This window comes from Anabrus simplex, chromosome 1, assembly GCF_040414725.1.
Source record: "Anabrus simplex isolate iqAnaSimp1 chromosome 1, ASM4041472v1, whole genome shotgun sequence".
NCBI classification, from domain to species: Eukaryota; Metazoa; Arthropoda; class Insecta; order Orthoptera; family Tettigoniidae; genus Anabrus; species Anabrus simplex.
The window spans coordinates 415,754,134-415,775,734 of record NC_090265.1 but is presented as its reverse complement, the minus strand read 5'-3'; the positions used below and the strand labels follow the sequence as shown (position 1 = coordinate 415,775,734).

The 21,601-nt window shown below is 43.5% G+C and overlaps 1 protein-coding gene across 2 annotated transcripts in view; it reads left to right on the top strand.

The window, feature by feature from the left end:
• The first annotated feature begins 9,075 nt into the window (after positions 1–9,075).
• The window catches only part of LOC136866742 (facilitated trehalose transporter Tret1), a 140,262-nt gene continuing 127,736 nt past the window's right edge, over positions 9,076–21,601 (top strand). For both annotated transcript variants that reach the window (XM_067143869.2, XM_067143853.2), the window contains exon 1: positions 9,076–9,115. The gene's annotated coding sequence lies outside the window, so the exon portion shown is untranslated. The remainder of the gene's footprint in view (positions 9,116–21,601) is intronic.

Below are 21,601 nucleotides of genomic sequence, written 5' to 3'. Positions count from 1 at the left end.
CAGGTGTAACATGGAACGTCGTCGTGAGCTGACGCCGTTCGAACGGGATATGTTGGTCTGTGCCCGACGGATGGGAAGTGCGATTTCGGAAGTGATGCGGGAATTCGGCCTCACACGATCAACCGTGTCCAGGGTGTATCGTGAATGGTTGAATGCGGGTGTCACCATCCACAACAGATGAACGACTAACCGACCACCCTCGATGGCCGTGACCGGCGACATCTGAGTCGGGTTGTCAATAGTGACAGACGGGCAACCGTGCAACAAATCACGGCTCAATTTAACACTGGCCGTGCTAGACACGTCTCCCAGTGGACAATCCGTAGGAACATGGGTTCTATGGGAGCTGGCGCCGCACACGGGTGCCACTGTTAACCCAACGTCATCGGGCACAACGACGCGCATTTGTCGCCAGTCACCAGGGATGGACACTGGAACAATGGCGTAACGTGATATGGTCGGACGAATCACGATTTCAACTGCACCATGCCGATGGGAGGCACCGTGTATGGCGCCGACCACATGAAGCGATGGATCCCGCCTGCCTCGAAGGTGTGGTCCAGGGCGCAGGTGTCTCTGTTACGGTCTGGGGTGCATTTTCCTGGTATGGAATGGGCCCCCCTAGTTGTTCTGGAAGAGACTTTGAATGGTACGCGGTATGTTGAGCTGCTCGGAGACCATCTCCACCCATTTTTGGCCTTCCGGCACCCAGACGGTTCTGCGGTGTTTCAAGATGATAACGCGCCGCCACATCGCTCCCAGGTCGCCCGGGAATGGTTCCAGGAACATGCAGCGGAGGTCCAACGACTGCCATGGCCACCCAGGAGCCCCGATATGAGCCCTATCGAGCACGGATCCTGCACCCACGAGCAGACCAGCATTGGCGGCCGCTCTGCAAACGATTTGGTGTTAGCTGCGTCCAGAGGACTACCAGGGACTTGTCGACTCACTTCCACGGCGTCTCACTGCAGTTCGCAGGGCCAGAGGAGGCCCCACACGCTATTAGTGACTATCCCATGACATTTGCTAAGTCAGTGTATTAACCACTTGTAGAACGAAAAGCAAAGTCTCTCTATATTCTGTTATTCACATCGTAATGTTAAAGTTTCAGTCGATTTCACTTGGAAACTATTCTGGATTCTAGCATAAAAGTCTTAGAATCACCTTCTTCACTATTTTTTTAGTTCCTCAACGATGTTCTACTTACTGAAAGTTTGTAAGTACCATAACGCCGGAATTATTCAACGTTCCACAACTCGAACGTCACTTAGACATATTCTTGCCCTGCAGTCTGACTCCGTACCGTGCGGCGAACCAACATCGTCGTGTAGCCGGTGTGAAGTGACGTAACAGGCTCAGGAGCTGTGGCCTTTTATACAAATCTACCTCTGACGTAATGTTTGATGTAACCTTGAATATCTCCGTAATCCCTGGATCGATTTTGGAGAAATTAAGACGGGGAGACGTTCAAAACGTGTTCTATAAGATGCCGTTGTTTCTGATACCTCAACATTAGTTTAGAATCGTAGCAAATTTCTTACATGGAAGTTTCAAGATCGTATGACTACCTGTCCCTGACACCGTGTTGGCTGTGCGATGAAGAAGGAAGCATTGTGGCGGGTTGACTGCTGGCAACTGCAAAATTTTGTAATTATTAGCGCTGAAAATACATTCGCTTATGTTTTATAAATTATTTATGACTTATTTTATTTAAGAAATACTTGATGCACGGTCAATCCCGGTACATTATATTGTACCAGGAAACGTTGTTGGGCTCTTGAGCATGGAAAAGGTTCGGGTAGTGTGCGGTGCTTAGGAGCCGGTACAGAGAAGGAATTTCACAGGACGAAATACACTGACTGACAGAGCAAATGCAACACCAAGGAGGAGTGGTTCGAAAGGGATGAAAGTTGGGGAAAAAACAGAGACGGCACGGACGAATAATTGATGTTTATTTCAAACCGATATGCAGGTTACACAATGCGCACGGCATCGACTCAGTAGGATGTAGGACCACCGCGAGCGGCGATGCACGCAGAAACACGTCGAGGTACAGAGTCAATAAGAGTGCGGATGGTGTCCTGAGGGATGGTTCTCCATTCTCTGTCAACCATTTGCCACAGTTGGTCGTCCGTACGAGGCTGGGGCAGAGTTTGCAAACGGCGTCCAATGAGATCCCACACGTGTTCGATTGGTGAGAGATCCGGAGAGTACGCTGGCCACGGAAGCATCTGTACACCTCGTAGAGCCTGTTGGGAGATGCGAGCAGTGTGTGGGCGGGCATTATCCTGCTGAAACAGAGCATTGGGCAGCCCCTGAAGGTACGGGAGTGCCACTGGCCGCAGCACATGCTGCACGTAGCGGTGGGCATTTAACGTGCCTTGAATACGCACTAGAGGTGACGTGGAATCATACGCAATAGCGCCCCAAACCATGATGCCGCGTTGTCTAGCTGTCTAGCGGTAGGGCGCTCCACAGTTACTGCCGGATTTGACCTTTCTCCACGCCGACGCCACACTCGTCTGCGGTGACTATCACTGACAGAACAGAAGCGTGACTCATCGGAGAACACGACGTTCCGCCATTCCCTCATCCAAGTCGCTCTATCCCGGCACCATGCCAGGCGTGCACGTCTATGCTGTGGAGTCAATGGTAGTCTTCTGAGCGGACGCCGGGAGTGCAGGCCTCCTTCAGCCAATCGACGGGAAATTGTTCTGGTCGATATTGGAACAGCCAGGGTGTCTTGCACATGCTGAAGAATGGCGGTTGACGTGGCGTGCGGGGCTGCCACCGCTTGGCGGCGGATGCGCCGATCCTCGCGTGCTGACGTCACTCGGGCTGCGCCTGGACCCCTCGCACGTGCCACATGTCCCTGCGCCAACCATCTTCGCCACAGGCGCTGCACCGTGGACACATCCCTATGGGTATCGGCTGCGATTTGACGAAGCGACCAACCTGCCCTTCTCAGCCCGATCACCATACCCCTCGTAAAGTCGTCTGTCTGCTGGAAATGCCTCCGTTGACGGCGGCCTGGCATTCTTAGCTATACACGTGTCCTGTGGCACACGACAACACGTTCTACAATGACTGTCGGCTGAGAAAGCACGGTACGAAGTGGGCCATTCGCCAACGCCGTGTCCCATTTATCGTTCGCTACGTGCGCAGCGCAGCGGCGCATTTCACATCATGAGCATACCTCAGTGACGTCAGTCTACCCTGCAATTGGCATAAAGTTCTGACCACTCCTTCTTGGTGTTGCATTTGCTCTGTCAGTCAGTGTAATAGGTGGTATAATTTTCCTGATGAATTTATTCAAGGTCTGAATGAAAATCACCCTGCTTTTATCTCGCATTTAAACTCTTGAAATCATCTTGAAAATATATTCTTTCATTGACACGTTTAATTCAAAATTAAAATTCAGAACTCTTTAATGCAGATAAAATTGAACAGAAATATATCCTTTCGTCCAATATGTTTTCCTGAGGCTTGAAAATGTCCCAAAATCAACTCTTATTCTTGACAATCACACTCAAATAAACCCTACAGTTCATCTAGGTTGATTCCTAAAGTCCAATTAAAATCTTGACTTGTAATTCATAAATTGAATATGACTCAAAATAAACACTTATTTCATAAATCGCTCACATGAAATCCTAAAGTCTAAATTCATTGTAAGTTATAAAATGAATATGGTTTTTAAAAGTTCAAAATTAAACATTGATTTTCATAAATCACTCATGTGAAATCCTAGAGTCTTTTAAAATTGAAATTCACAGACTGAATATGGTTTCAGAAAATAAACACTGGTTTCAGAAAACCGTAAAGTCCATCTAATGTTTTTTATTCTAAGTCCATCACATGGTCGTTTATTCTTTCGGAACCGCCAAACCACGGATCAAACAAGTGTCAACCTCACATGACAACAAAATTCTGCAGCGTGTATTCAACACGATTAAAGACTAAAACACACACAAGCTGTACTATACACGATGTACATAAAAACGGAGTCATCATCATTTTTAAAAGGATTTAATATTATAGTGCAATATCATCATGTACCATAATTTTTTTTAATATTCATCTTTGCAGGTGTTATAATGTGTTTTAAATTGTTTTTTTTTGCCTGATTTGACTCTTTGGCTGATGATGGCACGACATAAGTGCCGAAATTAGTACCTTATGTGATTAATTCCAGGGGGCGGCTGTACCTTATGTGCTGAAGTGCTGCAGCACATTGCCTATTTGAAAAATAAATTACTTTAAAAATATTATCTACAATCAAATAGAGTGCATTGAAAAAGACGTCAGCCAATTATTCAACTCCCCTCACAACCAGGTAACTACTCGTACACTCCACGCCGGGTGGCTGTGCGATCACAGCTCAGAGAGAATTTCTAAGCTTTTAGCCAGAAACCAGAAACTTTTCCTTTTGCGCATGCGTGTCCAACTTTTCCGATAGGCTGTGGAAACAACAGCCAAGACCGCCAAGACATCACTTCACAGCGATTCTTCGTTCGACCACAGACAGGCAGCACTAGTCACACTTGCATTACGGCCGATATTTGAAATGGCAAGTGGCACCCTCTTGACTCAGCGGTAGTATTTAAGAGGGGATCGCTCAAAGCAAACGGGAAAACAAAATACTGTAAAGCTGTTCCTGCCACGTCTTTTCAAACCAAAGAGGAGAAAATACTACCAACTTGCCTATTCCATAGCCACATTTGTAAATTGATGAACTGTAAAAAATGTACTGTTTATATTGTCAAAATAAGGACATGATATTGTGATTTTCTTTAATTAAAAATATCTAGTTTATAAATGTCACTATAAAAACATAACATGTAATTTTTCATTACGACGTTGCTGGTTTTATTTCAATATGTTGGTAACTTTGGGAAGTTCTGTTTTTGCGCGCTCACACCAGGGGGCCCTGTTTCATAAAACTAACTAATAATATTAGAACTCATAAAAATAATTATTAGTTAACCAAATTCTGTTTCATAAAGATTTACACATGACTAATAAAATATCTTCACTAATAATATTAGTTCATTAGTCAGCTGATACAAATGGAGGTTAGAATAGATCTGTTGCATATGTTCTTGGTTTGGGTTTGTTCCTAGCAGTAGACTAACGCTTGACTACAACCGACTATTAATCCACATGCTCAAAAGGCTCAGTTGATATTTTCGTTGTTGTGTATTTGATACGTATGAAAATGGATAAAAAGAAGTGAAATAATGTGAGAGAAGAAAGTTTCTTTGCGGAAAGTGATTGGGTTAAAACGTCAATTATTCGCAGCCTTTTGCACACTATAACCCTCCTTGTTCCTTTTACTTTTTTATTACATGAGCTCTTAAAAATCTCTGAGATGGACTAGCAAAATCTTTGTTTACTTCCTTTTGGTGGGGGCAGCAGGATAACAGCCACGGTATCCCCTGCCTGCCGTAAAAGGTGATTAAAAGGGGTCCAAGGGCTCTCAACTTGGGAGCGTGTGTTGGCGAACATGGGGCACTGAGATGATTCCTGCCATTGCTTCAACTTACCTCTGCCAGGCTCATTTTCATCTACCCTTCTGACCTCCCTTGTTCAACTCTTGTTCTTTTCAGACCCTGACAGTATTAGGTTGCGAGGCCGAGAGAGTCTTTCATTTTCACGCCCTTCGTGGCCCTTCTCTTTCTTTAGCCGATACCTTCATTTGTCAAAATGTCGGATCCTTTCCATTTTTCTATCTGATTAGTGTTATTATAGATGACGGTTGCCTAGTTGTAGCCTACTTCCTCTTAAAACAATAATCATCACCAGCATCATCTTGGTTTACTTGTGATATAAGCCAAGATTTTAAAGGATACTTGGAGTGCCCAAGCAGAACTGCATTAGAGAAACACAATGATACTGTGTATCACTACCAGCCAGTGGAGTGCAATGCAAAGCTGCTATTTTAAGGTTATGCTTCATTCCTTGCAGTGGAACGTTCTATTACCAACCCTATCAAGCAAATACTCAGTAGTTCTGAAATCTAACCTAAATCTCCCATTGTATTCATATGTTTGTTATATGCCAGGACAGGCTGTTTTTGACGTAACATTTATTGAACGGTGAATACCTACACTCGTTCCTTATCACTGTTTGAATCAGAGTCGACCATTTGAGTGATCTTCACGATTTTATGCCAAAATATTAAAATACCGCTCACTTTGGTTTCACTAATAATATGAATTATGAGTCAAAATACACTCATGTAAATAATCCTAATAATATGAGTAACTTTTATTAGTCATGTTGTCTATGAAACAATTAATTAATATTATTAGGAACATTTACTAATAATTTTGACTCATAAACTAATAACTAATATTATTAGTTAATAATTTTATGAAACATAATACTAATATTATTAGTTAATATTATTGGTTTCTTACTAATAATATTAGTGAAATATGTTTTATGAAACAGGGCCCAGGTGTTTGAGTTCGTGAGTATTTTACCATTGCAGGTGTTATTGTGTGTTTAATTACACAGTTATAAATGAGGAATGTGTATTATCCGCACACTTTATCTTGGTGCATTTGTGTACGGGGAATGAGGAGTAAGGAGGGAGCTGTCCCGGTATCGATAGTGCTGCCTGGTGCTGCCAACTGAATGAAAATGAAATCTGAATTGAATCGAGAATATGATCGATCAATATGAAATTTCTAAACCGTTATCATCTTAAGCCAACAACTATGTCACATACACATTACGGTATATAACATTATAAAACATTTCTCGAGGCGAATCTTGTTCCTAGCATGGATTCTATACTTTGGCTTTGTTGTGTAAACAACAACAGTACTAGTACGTAAAGTGTACGCCAGATGTCGCACAACGATGCTTAAGCGATTCATAGTTTGTGTTTCAAAGGTTGCCAGTACGAATCTCGAAGATCGCCGAGGTCGACCGATTCAGCACTAGGGTGTAAATGCACCAAGATAAAGTGTGCGGATAAATATATGTGTTGGGGTTGTTTGCGTGTTTGTTCAGTGTGGAAAACTCAGTGGAGAGCCTCTTGAAAACCACATACCGGTATGTTTCTAAATATTTTTATTTTTTTGGAAGGCGTTACAGGCGTTACAGCAGACAACTGATTTTCTGCACCAACCGCCACTGATTAATTCACACTAATAAATGTCATTGTATTGAATAGGTGGACCCCTAATAATCTCAATGATTGTTATCCTATCGTCGCCTACCTGTGCCGGTGCGACATAAAGCAAATTGTAAAAAGAAACAATTGCACACTGTACCCTGATTCCCTCTCCTCCTCACGCTTTTCCCACTTGCCCCATAATGAAGTCCGCCGTGACCAGAGCCTCAACCCCATTTGATTCCCTCCGCTCCTGGTTTCCTCTGTCTTTCCTGACGGCTACAGAACAAACTTCCTCCTCCCTTTTCTCCCTATCATGACCCTGTTGCACCTCCCTTTTCCTATCCACTACTCTACATTTTCCTTTCCTAACTTTTCTTTTCCTCCTTGCTGGGCTAAGTGGCTCAGACGGTTGAGGAGCTGGTCTTCTGACCCCAACTTGGCAGGTTCGATCCTGGGCCCTGGCTCAGTCCGGTGGTATTTGAAGGTACTCAAGTATGTCATCCTTGTGTCGGCAGATTTACTGGCACATAAAAGAACTCCCGAAAAACTAAATTCCGACACCTCGGCGTCTCCAAAACCCGTAAAAGTAGTTAGTGGGACGATAAGCCAATAACATTATTATTACCGGTACTTTTCCTCCTACTTCTCCCCTCCCCATCTTCCATCTGCTATTCTCTCTGCAGTGACGCATACCGATTTCTCATTGATAACTGCCCTGAATTCTGCTACTGAACACGGCCCCTTGACCACAATTGCCTTCGCCTTAAACCATTAGCTCACCTGTCTTCCACAACTTCCCAGTTTCCGTCCCATCCCTCTTGTACACCTACCGTATCCTGCATATGGTTTGAGGGCGACCTGCCTTCCTTCCTGTCCTCCATGAGAATGCGAATTATCTCCCTCAAACTTTCCAACTTCTCCATCATACTCCCCCGCTCACACCCACAATCCATAACCTACATTCCTACATTTCCCCTCCCTTATGAAAGAATCACACGACAGTAAAATAAGCAATAGACTAAAATATCTATACTGCAATAGGCCTACTATTTAGGCAAACGAATTACTTAGATAGATTACCATCATTATTGTTTTTTTTTTTTTTTTTTTCTACAACGCGGGATGGAAATTAACCTGTCTTTAAATGCTGAAGAAAAAGAGGACATCTAAAAGTATGTTTCAATAACTTCCCTCAGAACTACGCCGAAGACTTGATATCCAAATATCGAGGTATAGAAATTGCATGATTAATTTTTACTCGACCGTATGTTAACAATGGTATATCAGAATGTTAAGTACAGCAATAATCACCAGCAATGCGTAGACCGCTAAAATCGCCGGCCCGACCTGGAATCAAACCCGGTGAACTGAAGGCCAGTACACTGACCATTAGGCCAAGCAGCTTTACGACCATTTCAGTCGAGTTCTATTACACAAAACCTCCACCCCATGATTCAATCCATTCATGTCTCCACCTAGTATTGCACTTGCAGTACCACGGAGATTGTAGTGTCTTACAGATAATAGACCGGAAAATGCATTTTGCATGGGTGGGGAGAGGCGATCCACTCCCTCCCAATATCTACACGCTTCTGTGTCCTCTTTCTGTTCAATATCTCGAAAGCGAGCCTTTACCGTTTCATTGTAGGGAATCATCTAATCAATTATCATCTTTATTTTCAGTTTGGGGAAATAACAGGCACTGACCGGAATTCCAGCCTTGCTCACTTACAGAAATCTATCTTCCTCGCTCCGCGTACATATGTGTCAGAACTCTAGAAGGCGTTATCTAAAGGATAGCTGTACAAAGGAGCAGAGACGTGGTGTGTGGTAAACCTAACTTGTGATAACCATACTAGACTATTGTGGGTGGGAGAAGCGGTCATTTTCGCGACCGAGATCTGTATCAGAGATAATGATAATGTTATTATTTGATAACGTAGAGAGACAAATACTGCTGAAAAGAACCACGTCTTCACGAGCAAGGTAACTTTTTAAACCATGACTGAGTTATTTCACTTATTAGTTCGTGTAGAGTGTGTTGGATGGAAGATATGTCGTTCTAACCATTATTAATTTTTAAGTTCCTATATCACTACCGGATGCGGAATTCACCTTTATGACTGAGATCAGAAACTTGGTCTTCGGCCCTTGAGGACCCGAGCTCAATTACTGGCCGGGTCGATGGATTTTAATCGTAAACGATTAATTGCCTTGGTTCAGGAAACCGCTCGTTAAGTTTCTTGTCGTGATACGCAGCCAGGAGATCGAAATGATTGTTTAGCTGCCAAGTGCTGACATTCAGTTCAATACCGTACTGGATATATTGCTATTGGTTTTACGTCGCACCGACACAGATAGGTCTAATGGCGACGATGGGATAGGAAAGGGCTAGGAGTGAATTAAGGTACAGCCCCAGAATTTGTCTGGTGTGAAAATGGAAAACCACGGAAAACCATTTTCAGGGCTGCCGACAGTGGGGCTCGAACCCACTATCTCCCGGATGCAAGCTCACAGCTGCGCGCCCCTAACCGCACGGCCAACTCGTCCGGTGTACTGGATATTCGAATCCAAGTATTTATGCAGGGGCACTACGTGCAGGAATCAGTTGTCATGTCACAATGCCACACAATAAAGAAATCTCTTGGGTTAGGGACTGGGTGTTTGTGCTGTCCTCTGTATTCTTGCAACTCATTCCTGTATACACCATACAGAACACTCGTCCACCACACTAGCATGCATTTTCCCATGCACAAAGCAGATGCTGCTCACACTCACCTTGGAAGCGTGGGTTGGCGACCACAGTTCCCCTAGTTGAGTCTGACATTGCTTCCACTTACTTGTGTTAGGCTCCTCGCCTTCATCTTTCCTATGGTATTAGGTATTCGAGGCCTAAGGAGTCATTCATGTTTACGAACTTCGTGCTCCTTGTCTTTCTTTGGCCGATATCTTCATTTTTCGAAGTGTCGGACCCCTTCCATTTCTTCCTTCTGATTAGTGTTAATAGCGGGTGTTTGCCCAGTTGTACTTTCTCTTAAAACAATCCCCGCCACCATCGTCCACACTCACCGGAGTGTCTGCATCACAAGGGCTGCACCAGGCTAGCAATAGTCACACGAATATATTATTATTATTATTATTATTATTATTATTATTATTATTATTATTATTATTATTATTATGCGAATAAGCCCATTAAGACTATCCAAAATACTTAGAGGCGTGCAATTGCCTTCTTTTTTGTGCTCATCATTTTTTCACTCTCTTACTGTGGGCTTCCTTTCTGTCTTCTGTCTTCTATCTTGGTCAACTTGCCATTTGTGAATTTTGGGTCTGAAGATTACTCACCCTGTGGGTGGGGGCGGTAGAATAACAGCCACTGTAACTCCTGCCTGTCGTATGAGGCGACTTAAGGGACTCCAGGGGCTCTTAACTTGGGATTGTGGGTTGACGACAATGGGGCCCTCAGCTGAGTCCTGGCATTACTTCAACTTATTTGTGGCAGGCTCCTCTCTTTCATCTATCCTATCCGACCTTCCTTGGTCAACTCTTGTTCTTCTCCCGAGCTCGACAGTATTATTTTGCGAATCCTAAGGAGTTATTTTTCTTCTTCTTAACCCAGTATTCCTTCATTCTAGCGCCATGGATGTCTTTTCTTTCTTGAGTCCATTACACTCCTACTCCTGGACGCAGTGATTTAGCTGTTAGTGACTGGAGAGAGCCCGGTATCTTGATTAACTTTCTGAACGTATCTCGGTTGTAAATGTCAGTGTGATCAATGTTTATGTATTGTAGGTCTTTCCGAACTAAATTCGTCCATTTGGCTTTTGTTGCTTTCCCTCTAGATACAGTGTTGAAGATCCTTGAAGTGAGTCTCTGGCTGTCCATCCTGACTATGTGACCACAGAACATTAGTCTTCTCTTCCTCATAGCTGTTGTAATGCTCTCTATTTTACTGTACAATTCCTTGCTGTGCCTGATTCTGCACCCATCTCCTTCTTTAATGGGACCCATAATCCTTCTGAGGATCTTTCGCTCTTTTATTTCCAGTTTTCTGAGTTGTCCTTTTCGGGCCATGTTTAAGCATTCTGAGGCGTACAGTACAGATGGTCTTACTACGGTATTGTAGTGTCTAAGATTCAAGGAGAGGGATTTAAACGTGTATATGTTCTTACAAAGATGATAAGCTATTTCCAATTTGGTGCATCTACTCTTTATTGCAAGGTTCTAATTGATATTTAGGGTTATCCATTCTCCAAGATATTTGAATGAGTTGGTCTTTCGTATTATTTTGTCCCCCGAAGAAATTAAGTTGGGTGCTTCTCTGATGTTGGCCAAAAACTCAGTTTTGCTGTCCGACTCGTTGGCTGAATGGTCAGCGTACTGACCTTCGGTTCAGAGGGTCCCGGGTTCGACTTCCGGCTCGGTCAGGAATTTTAACCTTCATTGGTTAATTCCAATGGCCCGGGGGCTGGGTGTTTGTGCTGTCCCCAACATCCCAGCAACTCACACACCACGCATAACACTGTCCTCCACCACAATAACACGCAGTTACCTACACATGGCAGATGCCGCCCACCCTCATCGGAGGGTCTGCCTTACAAGGGCTGCACTCGGCTAGAAATAGCCACACGAAATTAATTAAACTCAGTTTTGCTGACAGCGATCTTCATCCTTACTTTAACTGCTATGTGTTCGAGGGAGGATAGCTGGTATGTAACTTCTACACTTGAAGCTAAGAGTGTGAGGTCATCTGAGAAGGCTAAGCAAGTGACTGTTAACTTGTCTTTTTGTAGCCGATTAATCCAGGGTTGTCAACTAGTGTATTCATCCATTCCCGAATGACCTCCAGCAGAGAGTTAAACAGTATGGGGGACAAACCATCTCCTTGTCTAACAGCTGTTTTGATCTCGGCGCGTTTTATAGTACCCCTCTGAATTTGACTTTGGACATGGTGTTCGTTACAGTAGCCTTCACAAGATTCAAAGTCTTCTTATATAGTCCCAGTTCAGTGATCGTCTCAAAGGGGGACTGCCTGTCTACCGAGTCGTAGGCCTTCTGGAAGTCAACGAAAATTGCTATATAGGGTGAGGCGCCGAGGTTTTTGTAGGTAAAGATAGTTTCGAGGTTCAGAATCTGCTCTGTGCATGACCTTGACTTTCTAGAGTTTATTAATCTCCTAGATAACCTATCCTCCTCCATTCACCTCACATAACCCCACCAACAAAGCCGGTTTGTGTGTACAGCTTCATCGATCGAGTTCATTCATAATAGCCTTTATATCCTCGTTCCGAGTACCCTCCTGCCATTGTTCCCACCTGTTTGTATCAGTGATCATTCTAACTTAGGAATAAGATACCCTGTGTCAACCTAGCTTTCACTCCCATATATCGAAGGTGTAAAGATAGTTTCATCCGCGAGCTCACAAAATAGTGTTGATCACAACTGCGAGCTCACTGCATTAGCTTGCTACACCGTGATTAGTCTCACTTACTATACTGCCATTCTCTTAGATTACCTGAAACGGTGTACATGTTCCGGCTCTGTATTCCCAATCTGACATTCGATTCTCATAGGTTTCTTACGTACTGACGTCACTTTAGTCTTGGAAAGGCTAATTATCATATACCCATTGCACCTATTATCAAGTTCCCAGATATTAGACTTGCAGGCTTTCAGCACATTCTGTCATTAGTACCAAATAGTCGGCATAGGCAAAACTGCTTAGGCCTACTATATTTCCGCCTAATTGAATCCCTCCCTGCCACATTATACCTTTCATTGTTATTATTTAACACATGGCTTTTAGTGCCGGGAGTGTCCAAGGACATGTTCGGCTCACCTGGTGCAGGTCTTTCTGCTTGACACCCATAGGTGACCTGCGCCTCTAGATATGGGATGATGATGATGATGATGATGATAATGAAGTAGGGAGAGGGTGAAACCCGTGTCGGCCATAGCCTAGTCCCCATCCGACCGACGAATCACCATCAATAGCGTCATTGCCCTCACTTCATATGAGCACTGCGGAGAGGCTTTCGGCACGCAATTTAGTGATTAGAAATTATATACCACCACCTCCCCTACCCTGTCGGCCAACATTCTGATGGTGAACATTTTTTCGACCAACGGGATTCGAACCGGCTAACCACGGTATCAGACCATATAGACTTCAACGCCTTAACGATCATGGCCATCAGTGGGGCTAACTTTCAGTAGATGATCCACGAAAACTATGAACAACAAAGGTGAAAGATTACAGCCTTGTCTAACTCCTGTAAGTATCTTGAACCAGAACTCATTCTACAATCAATTCTCACTGCAGCCCAATTGTCACATAAATGCATTTGATTGCTTTTAATAATCTACCCTTGATCCCACAATCCCTCAACAGTCTAACATATTTTCCCTCTGTACTCTGCCAAATTCCTTAAGTTATCTCTAGCTATGAAAAACATGACTGTATATTCCTCTCGCAGCATTTTTCATTTATCTAGCACATACTGAAATTGTGATCTTGACACCCCCTCTGTGGTCTGAAGCCACACTGGTTTTCATCCAACTTACTCTTAACCACTGAACGCATCCTGCCTTCCATAATACCAGTGAACACCTTGCCTGGTATACTGATCAATGGAATACGGTACCTTGATAGTTGTTGTAATACTTCCTATTCCCCTGTTTATAGATAGGTGAAATTACTGCTTTCATACAATCAGAAGGTACCATACCAACATCCTAATCTTATTACGCTATGAAGCCATTTCATCCCTGCTGTGGCAGCACAAGCGTGAACCACGGAACTATAATAATTGTATTCCTTAGACCTTCTTGGTATGAGTGAGTGTTTTGTTTCATTATGTAATCCTCTTTGTATCCAACCTCGAGCCGAACATGGCCTCGGACTCGGACACTCCGGCACTAAAAACCATACGCCATTTCATTTGTATCCAACCTACAGTATGTTTAAAATCTCTGTTCATACAGTATGGGACAGAATATTAAAATATAGATCAAATAAAAAGGATAAAAGAGGATATCTACTAACTGTTTAATCATATGATATTTGACATTTGGCGACCGTGGTGTCTCAGCGGATATTGAGAAAGCCTTTCTACACATTGTGACATTTCCTGATGATAGAGACTATCTCGAGTTCCTGTGGTGGGACCGTGACGGCAGATTAAGGACATTGAAGCACTCGCGCGTGGTTTTCGGGGTGACCTGTAGCCCCATCCTCTTGGCCGCAGTTCTCGATCACCATCTCAGTAAATGTATTGAGAATTATCCTGTGGAAGGTGGTGCAATATTGAAAAAAAAATGTTTATAATTTAGTTATGAGTGTAGACAGTCCTTCAGAGGCTGAGTATCTGCGGACTCTTGCTACACGTGTTATGGCTAAAGCAGGATTTAATCTCAGAGGGTGGGAGTTCTCAAGTGACTCTCCTGAAGAGTCGGCTCCTATGCTACGACTAAAATGGTATCCTAAGAATGACAAGCTCAGTCCAAACATCAGTTGGATCCGGGAGATAGTGGGTTCGGATCCCACTGTCGGCAGCCCTGAAGATGGTTTTCCGTGGTTTCCTATTTTCACACCAGTCAAATGCTGGGGCTGTACCTTAATTAAGGCCACGGACGTTTCCTTCCCATTTCTAGGCCTTTCCTATACCATCGTCACCATAAGACCTATCTGTGTCGGTGCGACGTAAAGCAAATAGCAAAAAAAAAAACATCAGTTGGTGGGAGAAAACTATTCAAGTTTCTCAGAGGAACGTTCTCTCCATAACACAGAGATATTCGACCCAATTGGCTTTAGTAGGCCTGCAACTTTGAGTTTGAAGCTGATGTTACAGAACCTATGGGAGTAGAAATTGGACTGGGACGGTCCTATATATGATGAAAACGAAAAGATTTTTAAAGCTTGGCTTTAATGAGTTCCTCTGCTCAAACAAATAACCATCTCTCGAAATATTGGGACGTCTCATGATCGTTCACCGCATCTTTTCGTTGAAGCAAGTTAGAAGGCGTATATTGCTTGCGTATTTTTGCTCAGTGAAACTGAAGAGGGAGATGTCATAGTCAATTTGGCGCTGGCTAAGTCGAGAGTTACGCCATCTAAGAAACTTACGATGCCACGATTAGAGTTGATGGCAGCTACCATCGGAGCGAGATTGCTGAATTCTGTTCGAGATGCCATTGGTTAGACCACTGAACCCATTCATGCATGGAGCGATTCGAGCACGGTGCTCGCCCGTATCGGAAGAGAAGAAGAGTGGCCAGTCTTTGTCAGGAATCGTGTCAAGGAGATACGAAAATTAAGTCAGAGGATTGAGTGGAAGCACATCCCTGGTCCTTTGAATCTCGCTGACATCCCTTCTAGAGGATGTATAATTGAGCAACTAGTCGCTTCACATTGGTGGGATGGGCTCCAATGGTAGTGTTGGCTACTGAATGAATGATTCGAAGCAGTGTATCGATTCATTCAAGTGTCCGAGTGAATCGATTCACAGGAACGGCGAGCTCACGGCACACGATTCAGCTTACTCCCAGCGGACAGTGCTGAGTGGCGCACTCACTGGACGTTGACGGGGAGCCGAGCTTCCGCTGCAGCGAGATCGTGAATCATGGCACATCGAAAGAATCGTGAACGAGCGCGGCTCAGTGAGACACATGATACGCACGGCTCCTTATCGGCTCACTGGACACGCGGAGAGCCGAGCTTCCGCTGCAGCGAGACAGTGAATCATGGCACATCGAAAGAATCGTGAACGAGCGCGGCTCAGTGAGACACATGATACGCACGGCTCCTTATCGGCTCACTGGACACGCGGAGAGCCGAGCTTCCGCTGCAGCTAGACAGTGAATCATGGCACATCGAAAGAATCGTGAACGAGCGCGGCTCAGTGAGACACATGATACGCACGGCTCCTTATTGGCTCACTGCAGCGAGACATACAGTGAGCCATGCTACACTGAAAGAATCGTATGCTATAATGGACTCTCGAGCTCAGCTCATTTGAAAATAATACCCATTTGCATTCACTGTCCTCTTCTTACAGGGAGGTTTAAATAATAGATGGATTTATTTGCAGTGTTAAAAAGGTAGTCACAACATAATTCTGAAGTAGCTAGTAAGTAGGTAGGCTATTAGGTTATTAGTTTAATGAATCTTAGTATTATAATTTAGTTGACATTTGACAATTAAACTCGACTCTAGCCTGCCCTATGACTATGAGTCATGCTCATGACCACTCAAAAGTACTTGTTTTATATTGGGAAGAACGGCTCAGTGTTTTCTCAGTTCATATGTCACATCGTTGCACAAGACTTCAATCATATGTGGACAGACACAATAACAGTATGTTGAATCAGAAAACCAGCGGGCTACTGTACGTCTCGGGTAGCCTATACAAAATATGACGATTTCAAAAATCCTCAGCTGATAGAAAAATACATCTTTTCAAAAATGACTGAGCGAGTTGTCGTGCGGTTAATATCGCGTGGCTATGCGCTTGCATTCGGGGGATGGTGGGTTCGAATCCCACCGTCGGCAGCTGTTAAGATGGTCTTCCGTAGTTTCCTCATTTTCACACCAGGAAATGCTGGGACTGTACCTTAATTCAGGCCATGGCTGCTACCTTCCTAATCCTAACCTTTCCCACCCTGCGTCGCCGGAAACCTTCGATGTATTAGAGTAACTAGCATTTTTTCTAAGAAAGGAGTTCATAGTATGAAGACCAGATGGCAGCTGCGAGCAATGAATGCTGTTGCTGCTGTCTTACCAGCACATACTACACAGATGCAGTAGGAGCGGTGACCAATGAGCCGTGAATCGGATCACTGTATCGATTCAGTAACGTGAACGGAATCAAATGAATCGATTCAGTAAAATGAATCGAATGTCCCATCACTATCCAATGGTTCAGACAACATCATGATTCTTGGCCTATATCTTCTTGTACATATGTTGAAGAAAAAGTTATAAGCAAAAAGCTTAAGAAAACTATTGTACTCCCCGTTGCGCACTAGGACCACGGCTGGTTGCATCACTACTTTAGCAAATATGAACAAATTGTTCGGATGGTAACCTGGATTTTTCGGTTCAAGCATAATGCCCTTTGTCGGAATGAGAAGAGGCATGGACCATTGTCATTGGAAGAACTTCTACTCGCTGAGAGCATTGTTTGGAGACTTGTACAATAAGAAACTACACTATATGTGACCTTTACGCCTTCAAACATGAAGCAGGTGCGATAAGTGTGAAGACGCGGTTGACGGAAAGGGATGATGCCTGCTCAGTTGCCACTCCTGTCGTGATTCCTTGTGACCACCCCATTGTCAAGCACTTCATTCTCCATCACCATATAAAGGAAAAGCATTTTAGTGCTCTTACGCTGTGGTCAATTTTAAGAGAAAATGTGTGGGTATTAAAAGGACGTCAGGCAACATGTGAAGTAGTGAGAAAATGTGTTGTCTGTCGTCACCATGTTAGTAAGAATTTCGATGCTGATTCTCCGCCAATCCCTGCATCCAGAGTAAATGACGCCGCAATATTTGAGGTGTGTGGGATTTATTACGACGGTCCTCTCATTCTGAAAGGCGGCCAAAAAGCATGGCCCCTGTTCACGTGTGGAATCTAAAGGGCCATACATTTGGAGATTGCCACGTCACAAAGTACCAATTATTTTTGTTAGCTCTGCGGCGATTTATTGCAAGTATAGGAAGACCGAGAGTGATTTATTCTGGCAGTGAAATTTGTTTTCGAGGTGCTGAGAATGCTTTTGCTGCTCTTGATTGGGATAGAAACAATTTACACTGCTCACTTGAAATAATTCAATGGAAATTAAACCCACCGACTGCCTCATGTTGGGGAAAATTCTATGAGAGGAGGGTTCAAAATATAAAGCAGGGTCTTCGATGGATCTTGGGGAGAGCATCATTGAACCTGTCTGAGTTGTATACTGTTCTCCGTGAATGTGAAAGCATTTTCAGTTCCAGACCAATCACTGTTTCATCGGAAACCAATCAAAATTATATTGCCTTGACACCGGAGATGTTCCTCAAAGACATTCGCAATAGTGGTACCGTAGATACTGATGAAATTGAAAAGAACCATTTGGAGCGTCGTTTACGTTAACGACACAAACTCAGGGAGCAGCTGAGGGCTCGTTTCTGTTCAGAATACTTAGGCTCACTGAAGTGGATTAATCGCAAGAAGATTCGTGTTAATTGGTTCAGATGATACTAAAAGAATCTACTGGCCACTTCCACGAGACGAAAACATAATTCGGGGTCGTGATGGTACCATGCAAGTTATTCGATTGAGAACTGAAAAGGGAACAATGACTCGCCCGCTACAACGTGTGTTTTTATTGGAGATCGAAGGCCAGTCTAACACGGATAGTGAAGAGGTGTTGGACCCTGTTGCGACTTGTAATTCGGATTCTTGTGATCATACATACTGAGTCATCCAATATCGTTCAGATACCGCCAGTTTTTAGTATTGGACCTCAAGTTACTCGATCTGGAAGACCATTGAAAGCACCGCATATTTTGGACTGGTAGAGAAGGAAGATACCACAGTGCTTATTCGTTTCGTTTTATGAAAAACTTTGTCACTATGTTTAGTAATTTTCATTTAAGAAAATTAAGTTGGAGGATGTGGCAGCACCAGCACGAACCACAGAACTACAATTGTATTCCTCGGACCTTTTTGGTCTGAGTGTTTTCTTTCATTATGTAATCTTCTTTATATCAAACCTATTTTAAATGCTCTGTTCATATAGTATGGGGCAGAATATTAAAATATAGATCAAATAAAAAGGATAAAAGGGGATATCTGCTAACTGTTAAATCATAAGATATTTGACACTTGCCTTTCCACTATATTTCACCATTTCAGTCTAATTTCGTCTATTCCTGCTGCTTTACGACAATGGAGTTTATTTACCATCCCTTCCACTTCCTCAAGCATAGGCCCTAATTTGACTAACATCATTGCCCTCCTTTCCAATGAGCTCGGATGTTCACGACGTTACAAAACTTTCCTTTATTTTAGTCGAGAAGATTTTAAAAAATCTTCCACCTGTCCAGGGATTCCCTGGGATCTATTATGAGTTCACTTGATTTAACCAAAACATGATTTTCCTTTGTAAATTTTACTGCACACAAAAGCTTCCCTGCCGCTTGACTTAGACTTTCTAGGTTATTAACAAAATCTTTCCACGACTTCTTCTTGGATTCAACAAATATTTGTTTCACTCTTTCTTTCATCTACATACGAATCTCTGTCTGCGCCAGTCCTTGTTTGGAGCCATTTCTGATACGCATTTCTTTTACGTTAACAAGCTGCCCTCACTTCATCATTACACCATGATGTTCGCTTTTTCCCATATTTACACACTCCTGGCGAGTTGGCCATGCGGTTCGGGGCGCGCAGCTGTGAGCTCACATCCGGGAGATAGTGAGTTCGAACCCCACTCTCGGCAGCCCTGAAGATGGTTTTCCGTCGTTTTCCATTTTCACACCAGGCAAATGCTGGGCTGTACCTTCATTAAGGCCACGGCCGCTTCCTTCCCGTTCCTAGGCCATTCCTATCCCATCGTCGCCATAAGACCTATCTGTGTCGGTGCTACGTAAAGCGAATACCAATATATATATATATATATATATATACAGGGTGTTAGGTGTATACGTGCAGATATTTCTTGTAGCAATAGAGAACGATGTGACGAACCCCTATATATCAAACTTTTAGTAATCCGCGGAAGTTATTTCCGAGAACAAAGTGATATGATGTTTTTAGAATAGGTAGTATGCCTCGTTCTGCGAATGAATAGCTTTCCGTTGATAACAGGCAAGTCACGCGCCATCCGTACCAAACTGGTTCTGCTGTAACAGCTGAACGCCACGAGATGTTACGTAATATACTTGCCAAACTGGTTTTATGTTTACGAGCAACTGAACTACGATAACAGCTGAAGGCTGCTACCGGTGTTCACAATGTTACGTTACATTCTCGCCAGACTGGTTTTGTTGTTAGTATTTAGTTTCCGTCAGACAACCCTAGTTATCGGTTTCGGACCCTGGAGATGTATCGAATTGTCAGCGTTAATACTGGTTCATTTGCTGTTACGTCATTTAGGGGATTGGGATATCTGTGGTCGTCAGCCCCATGGTCTAGTGAGTATGGAAATGACCTGAAAACCTATGTCTTTACGCCAACGAAAGTAAGCATGGGATTGAATTGAATTAGGCAAGCACAGCCAACGTTTTACTTCAAACGAATAATGGATATGTTATACAAATAAATAAATTAAACGTACCTACATTTCGTGCCTCCTGCCGGGCTGTGTGGCTCAGAAGGTTGAGGTGCTGGTCCTTTGACTCCAACCTCGCAGGTTCGAACTTGGCCCAGTCCGGTAGTTTTTGAATGTGCTCAAATACGTCACACTCGTGCCGGTAGATTTAGTGGCACGTAAATAGAACCCCTGCGGGACTAAATTCCGGCACCTCATCCTCTCCGATAACCGTAAACGTAACGCAAATACCATTATTATTATTATTATTATTATTATTATTATTATTATTATTATTATTATTATTATTATTATTATTATTATTATTATTGACTACTCGCCAATAATGTCTGCCTAGAAAATACTTCTCATCGTTTATAACTATGGATCTCGACAGTTGTATAATGTCCTAATTATGATGATTTTCAAAATTGGCTTTAAGTCGCACCTACACAGATATGTCTTATGGCGACGATGGGACAGAAAAGGTGTAGAAGTGAGAAGGAAGCCTTCGTGACCTAAATGAGGTTCAACTCCAGCATTTTCCTGATGTGAAAATGGGAAACCACGGAGAACCATCTTCAGGGCTGTCGACAGTGGAGTTCGAACCCAGTATCTCCCCACTGAAAGTTCACAATTTCGCACCCCTAACCGCACGACCAACGTATTCCAAGCTCTAATGCCGGGTTGAGTACCTCCGACGATAGAGCGCTGGTATTCTGATCCCATCTTGGCAGGTTCGATGGAGGCTCAATTCGGGGGTATTTGAAGGTGCTGAAATACGCCAGTTTCGTGTCTGTAGATTTACTTGCATTAAAAAAAGTCCTGCGGTACAACATTCCAGCACCTCGGCGTCTCCAAAACCCGACAAAGTAGTTATTGGGACGTAAAAAATTACATTATTATTTCGTGCTTGCAAACGAAAAGCATATGTGTAATGGTAAAATAAAGCAAAATAAAAGTGGCCAGTCTGAGTTGCTCAGACGTTTAAAGCACTGGTTTCTTGTTTCCAACTTAGCAGGCTCGATCTTGGGTCCGTCCGGTGGCATTCGAAGGTGCTCGTCAGCCTCGTGTCGGCAGATTTACTGGCACGTAAAAATAACTCCTTCGGGACTAAATTACAGCGCCTCCAGAAACAGTATGAGTAGTTAGTGGGACGTAAAGCAAATAACAT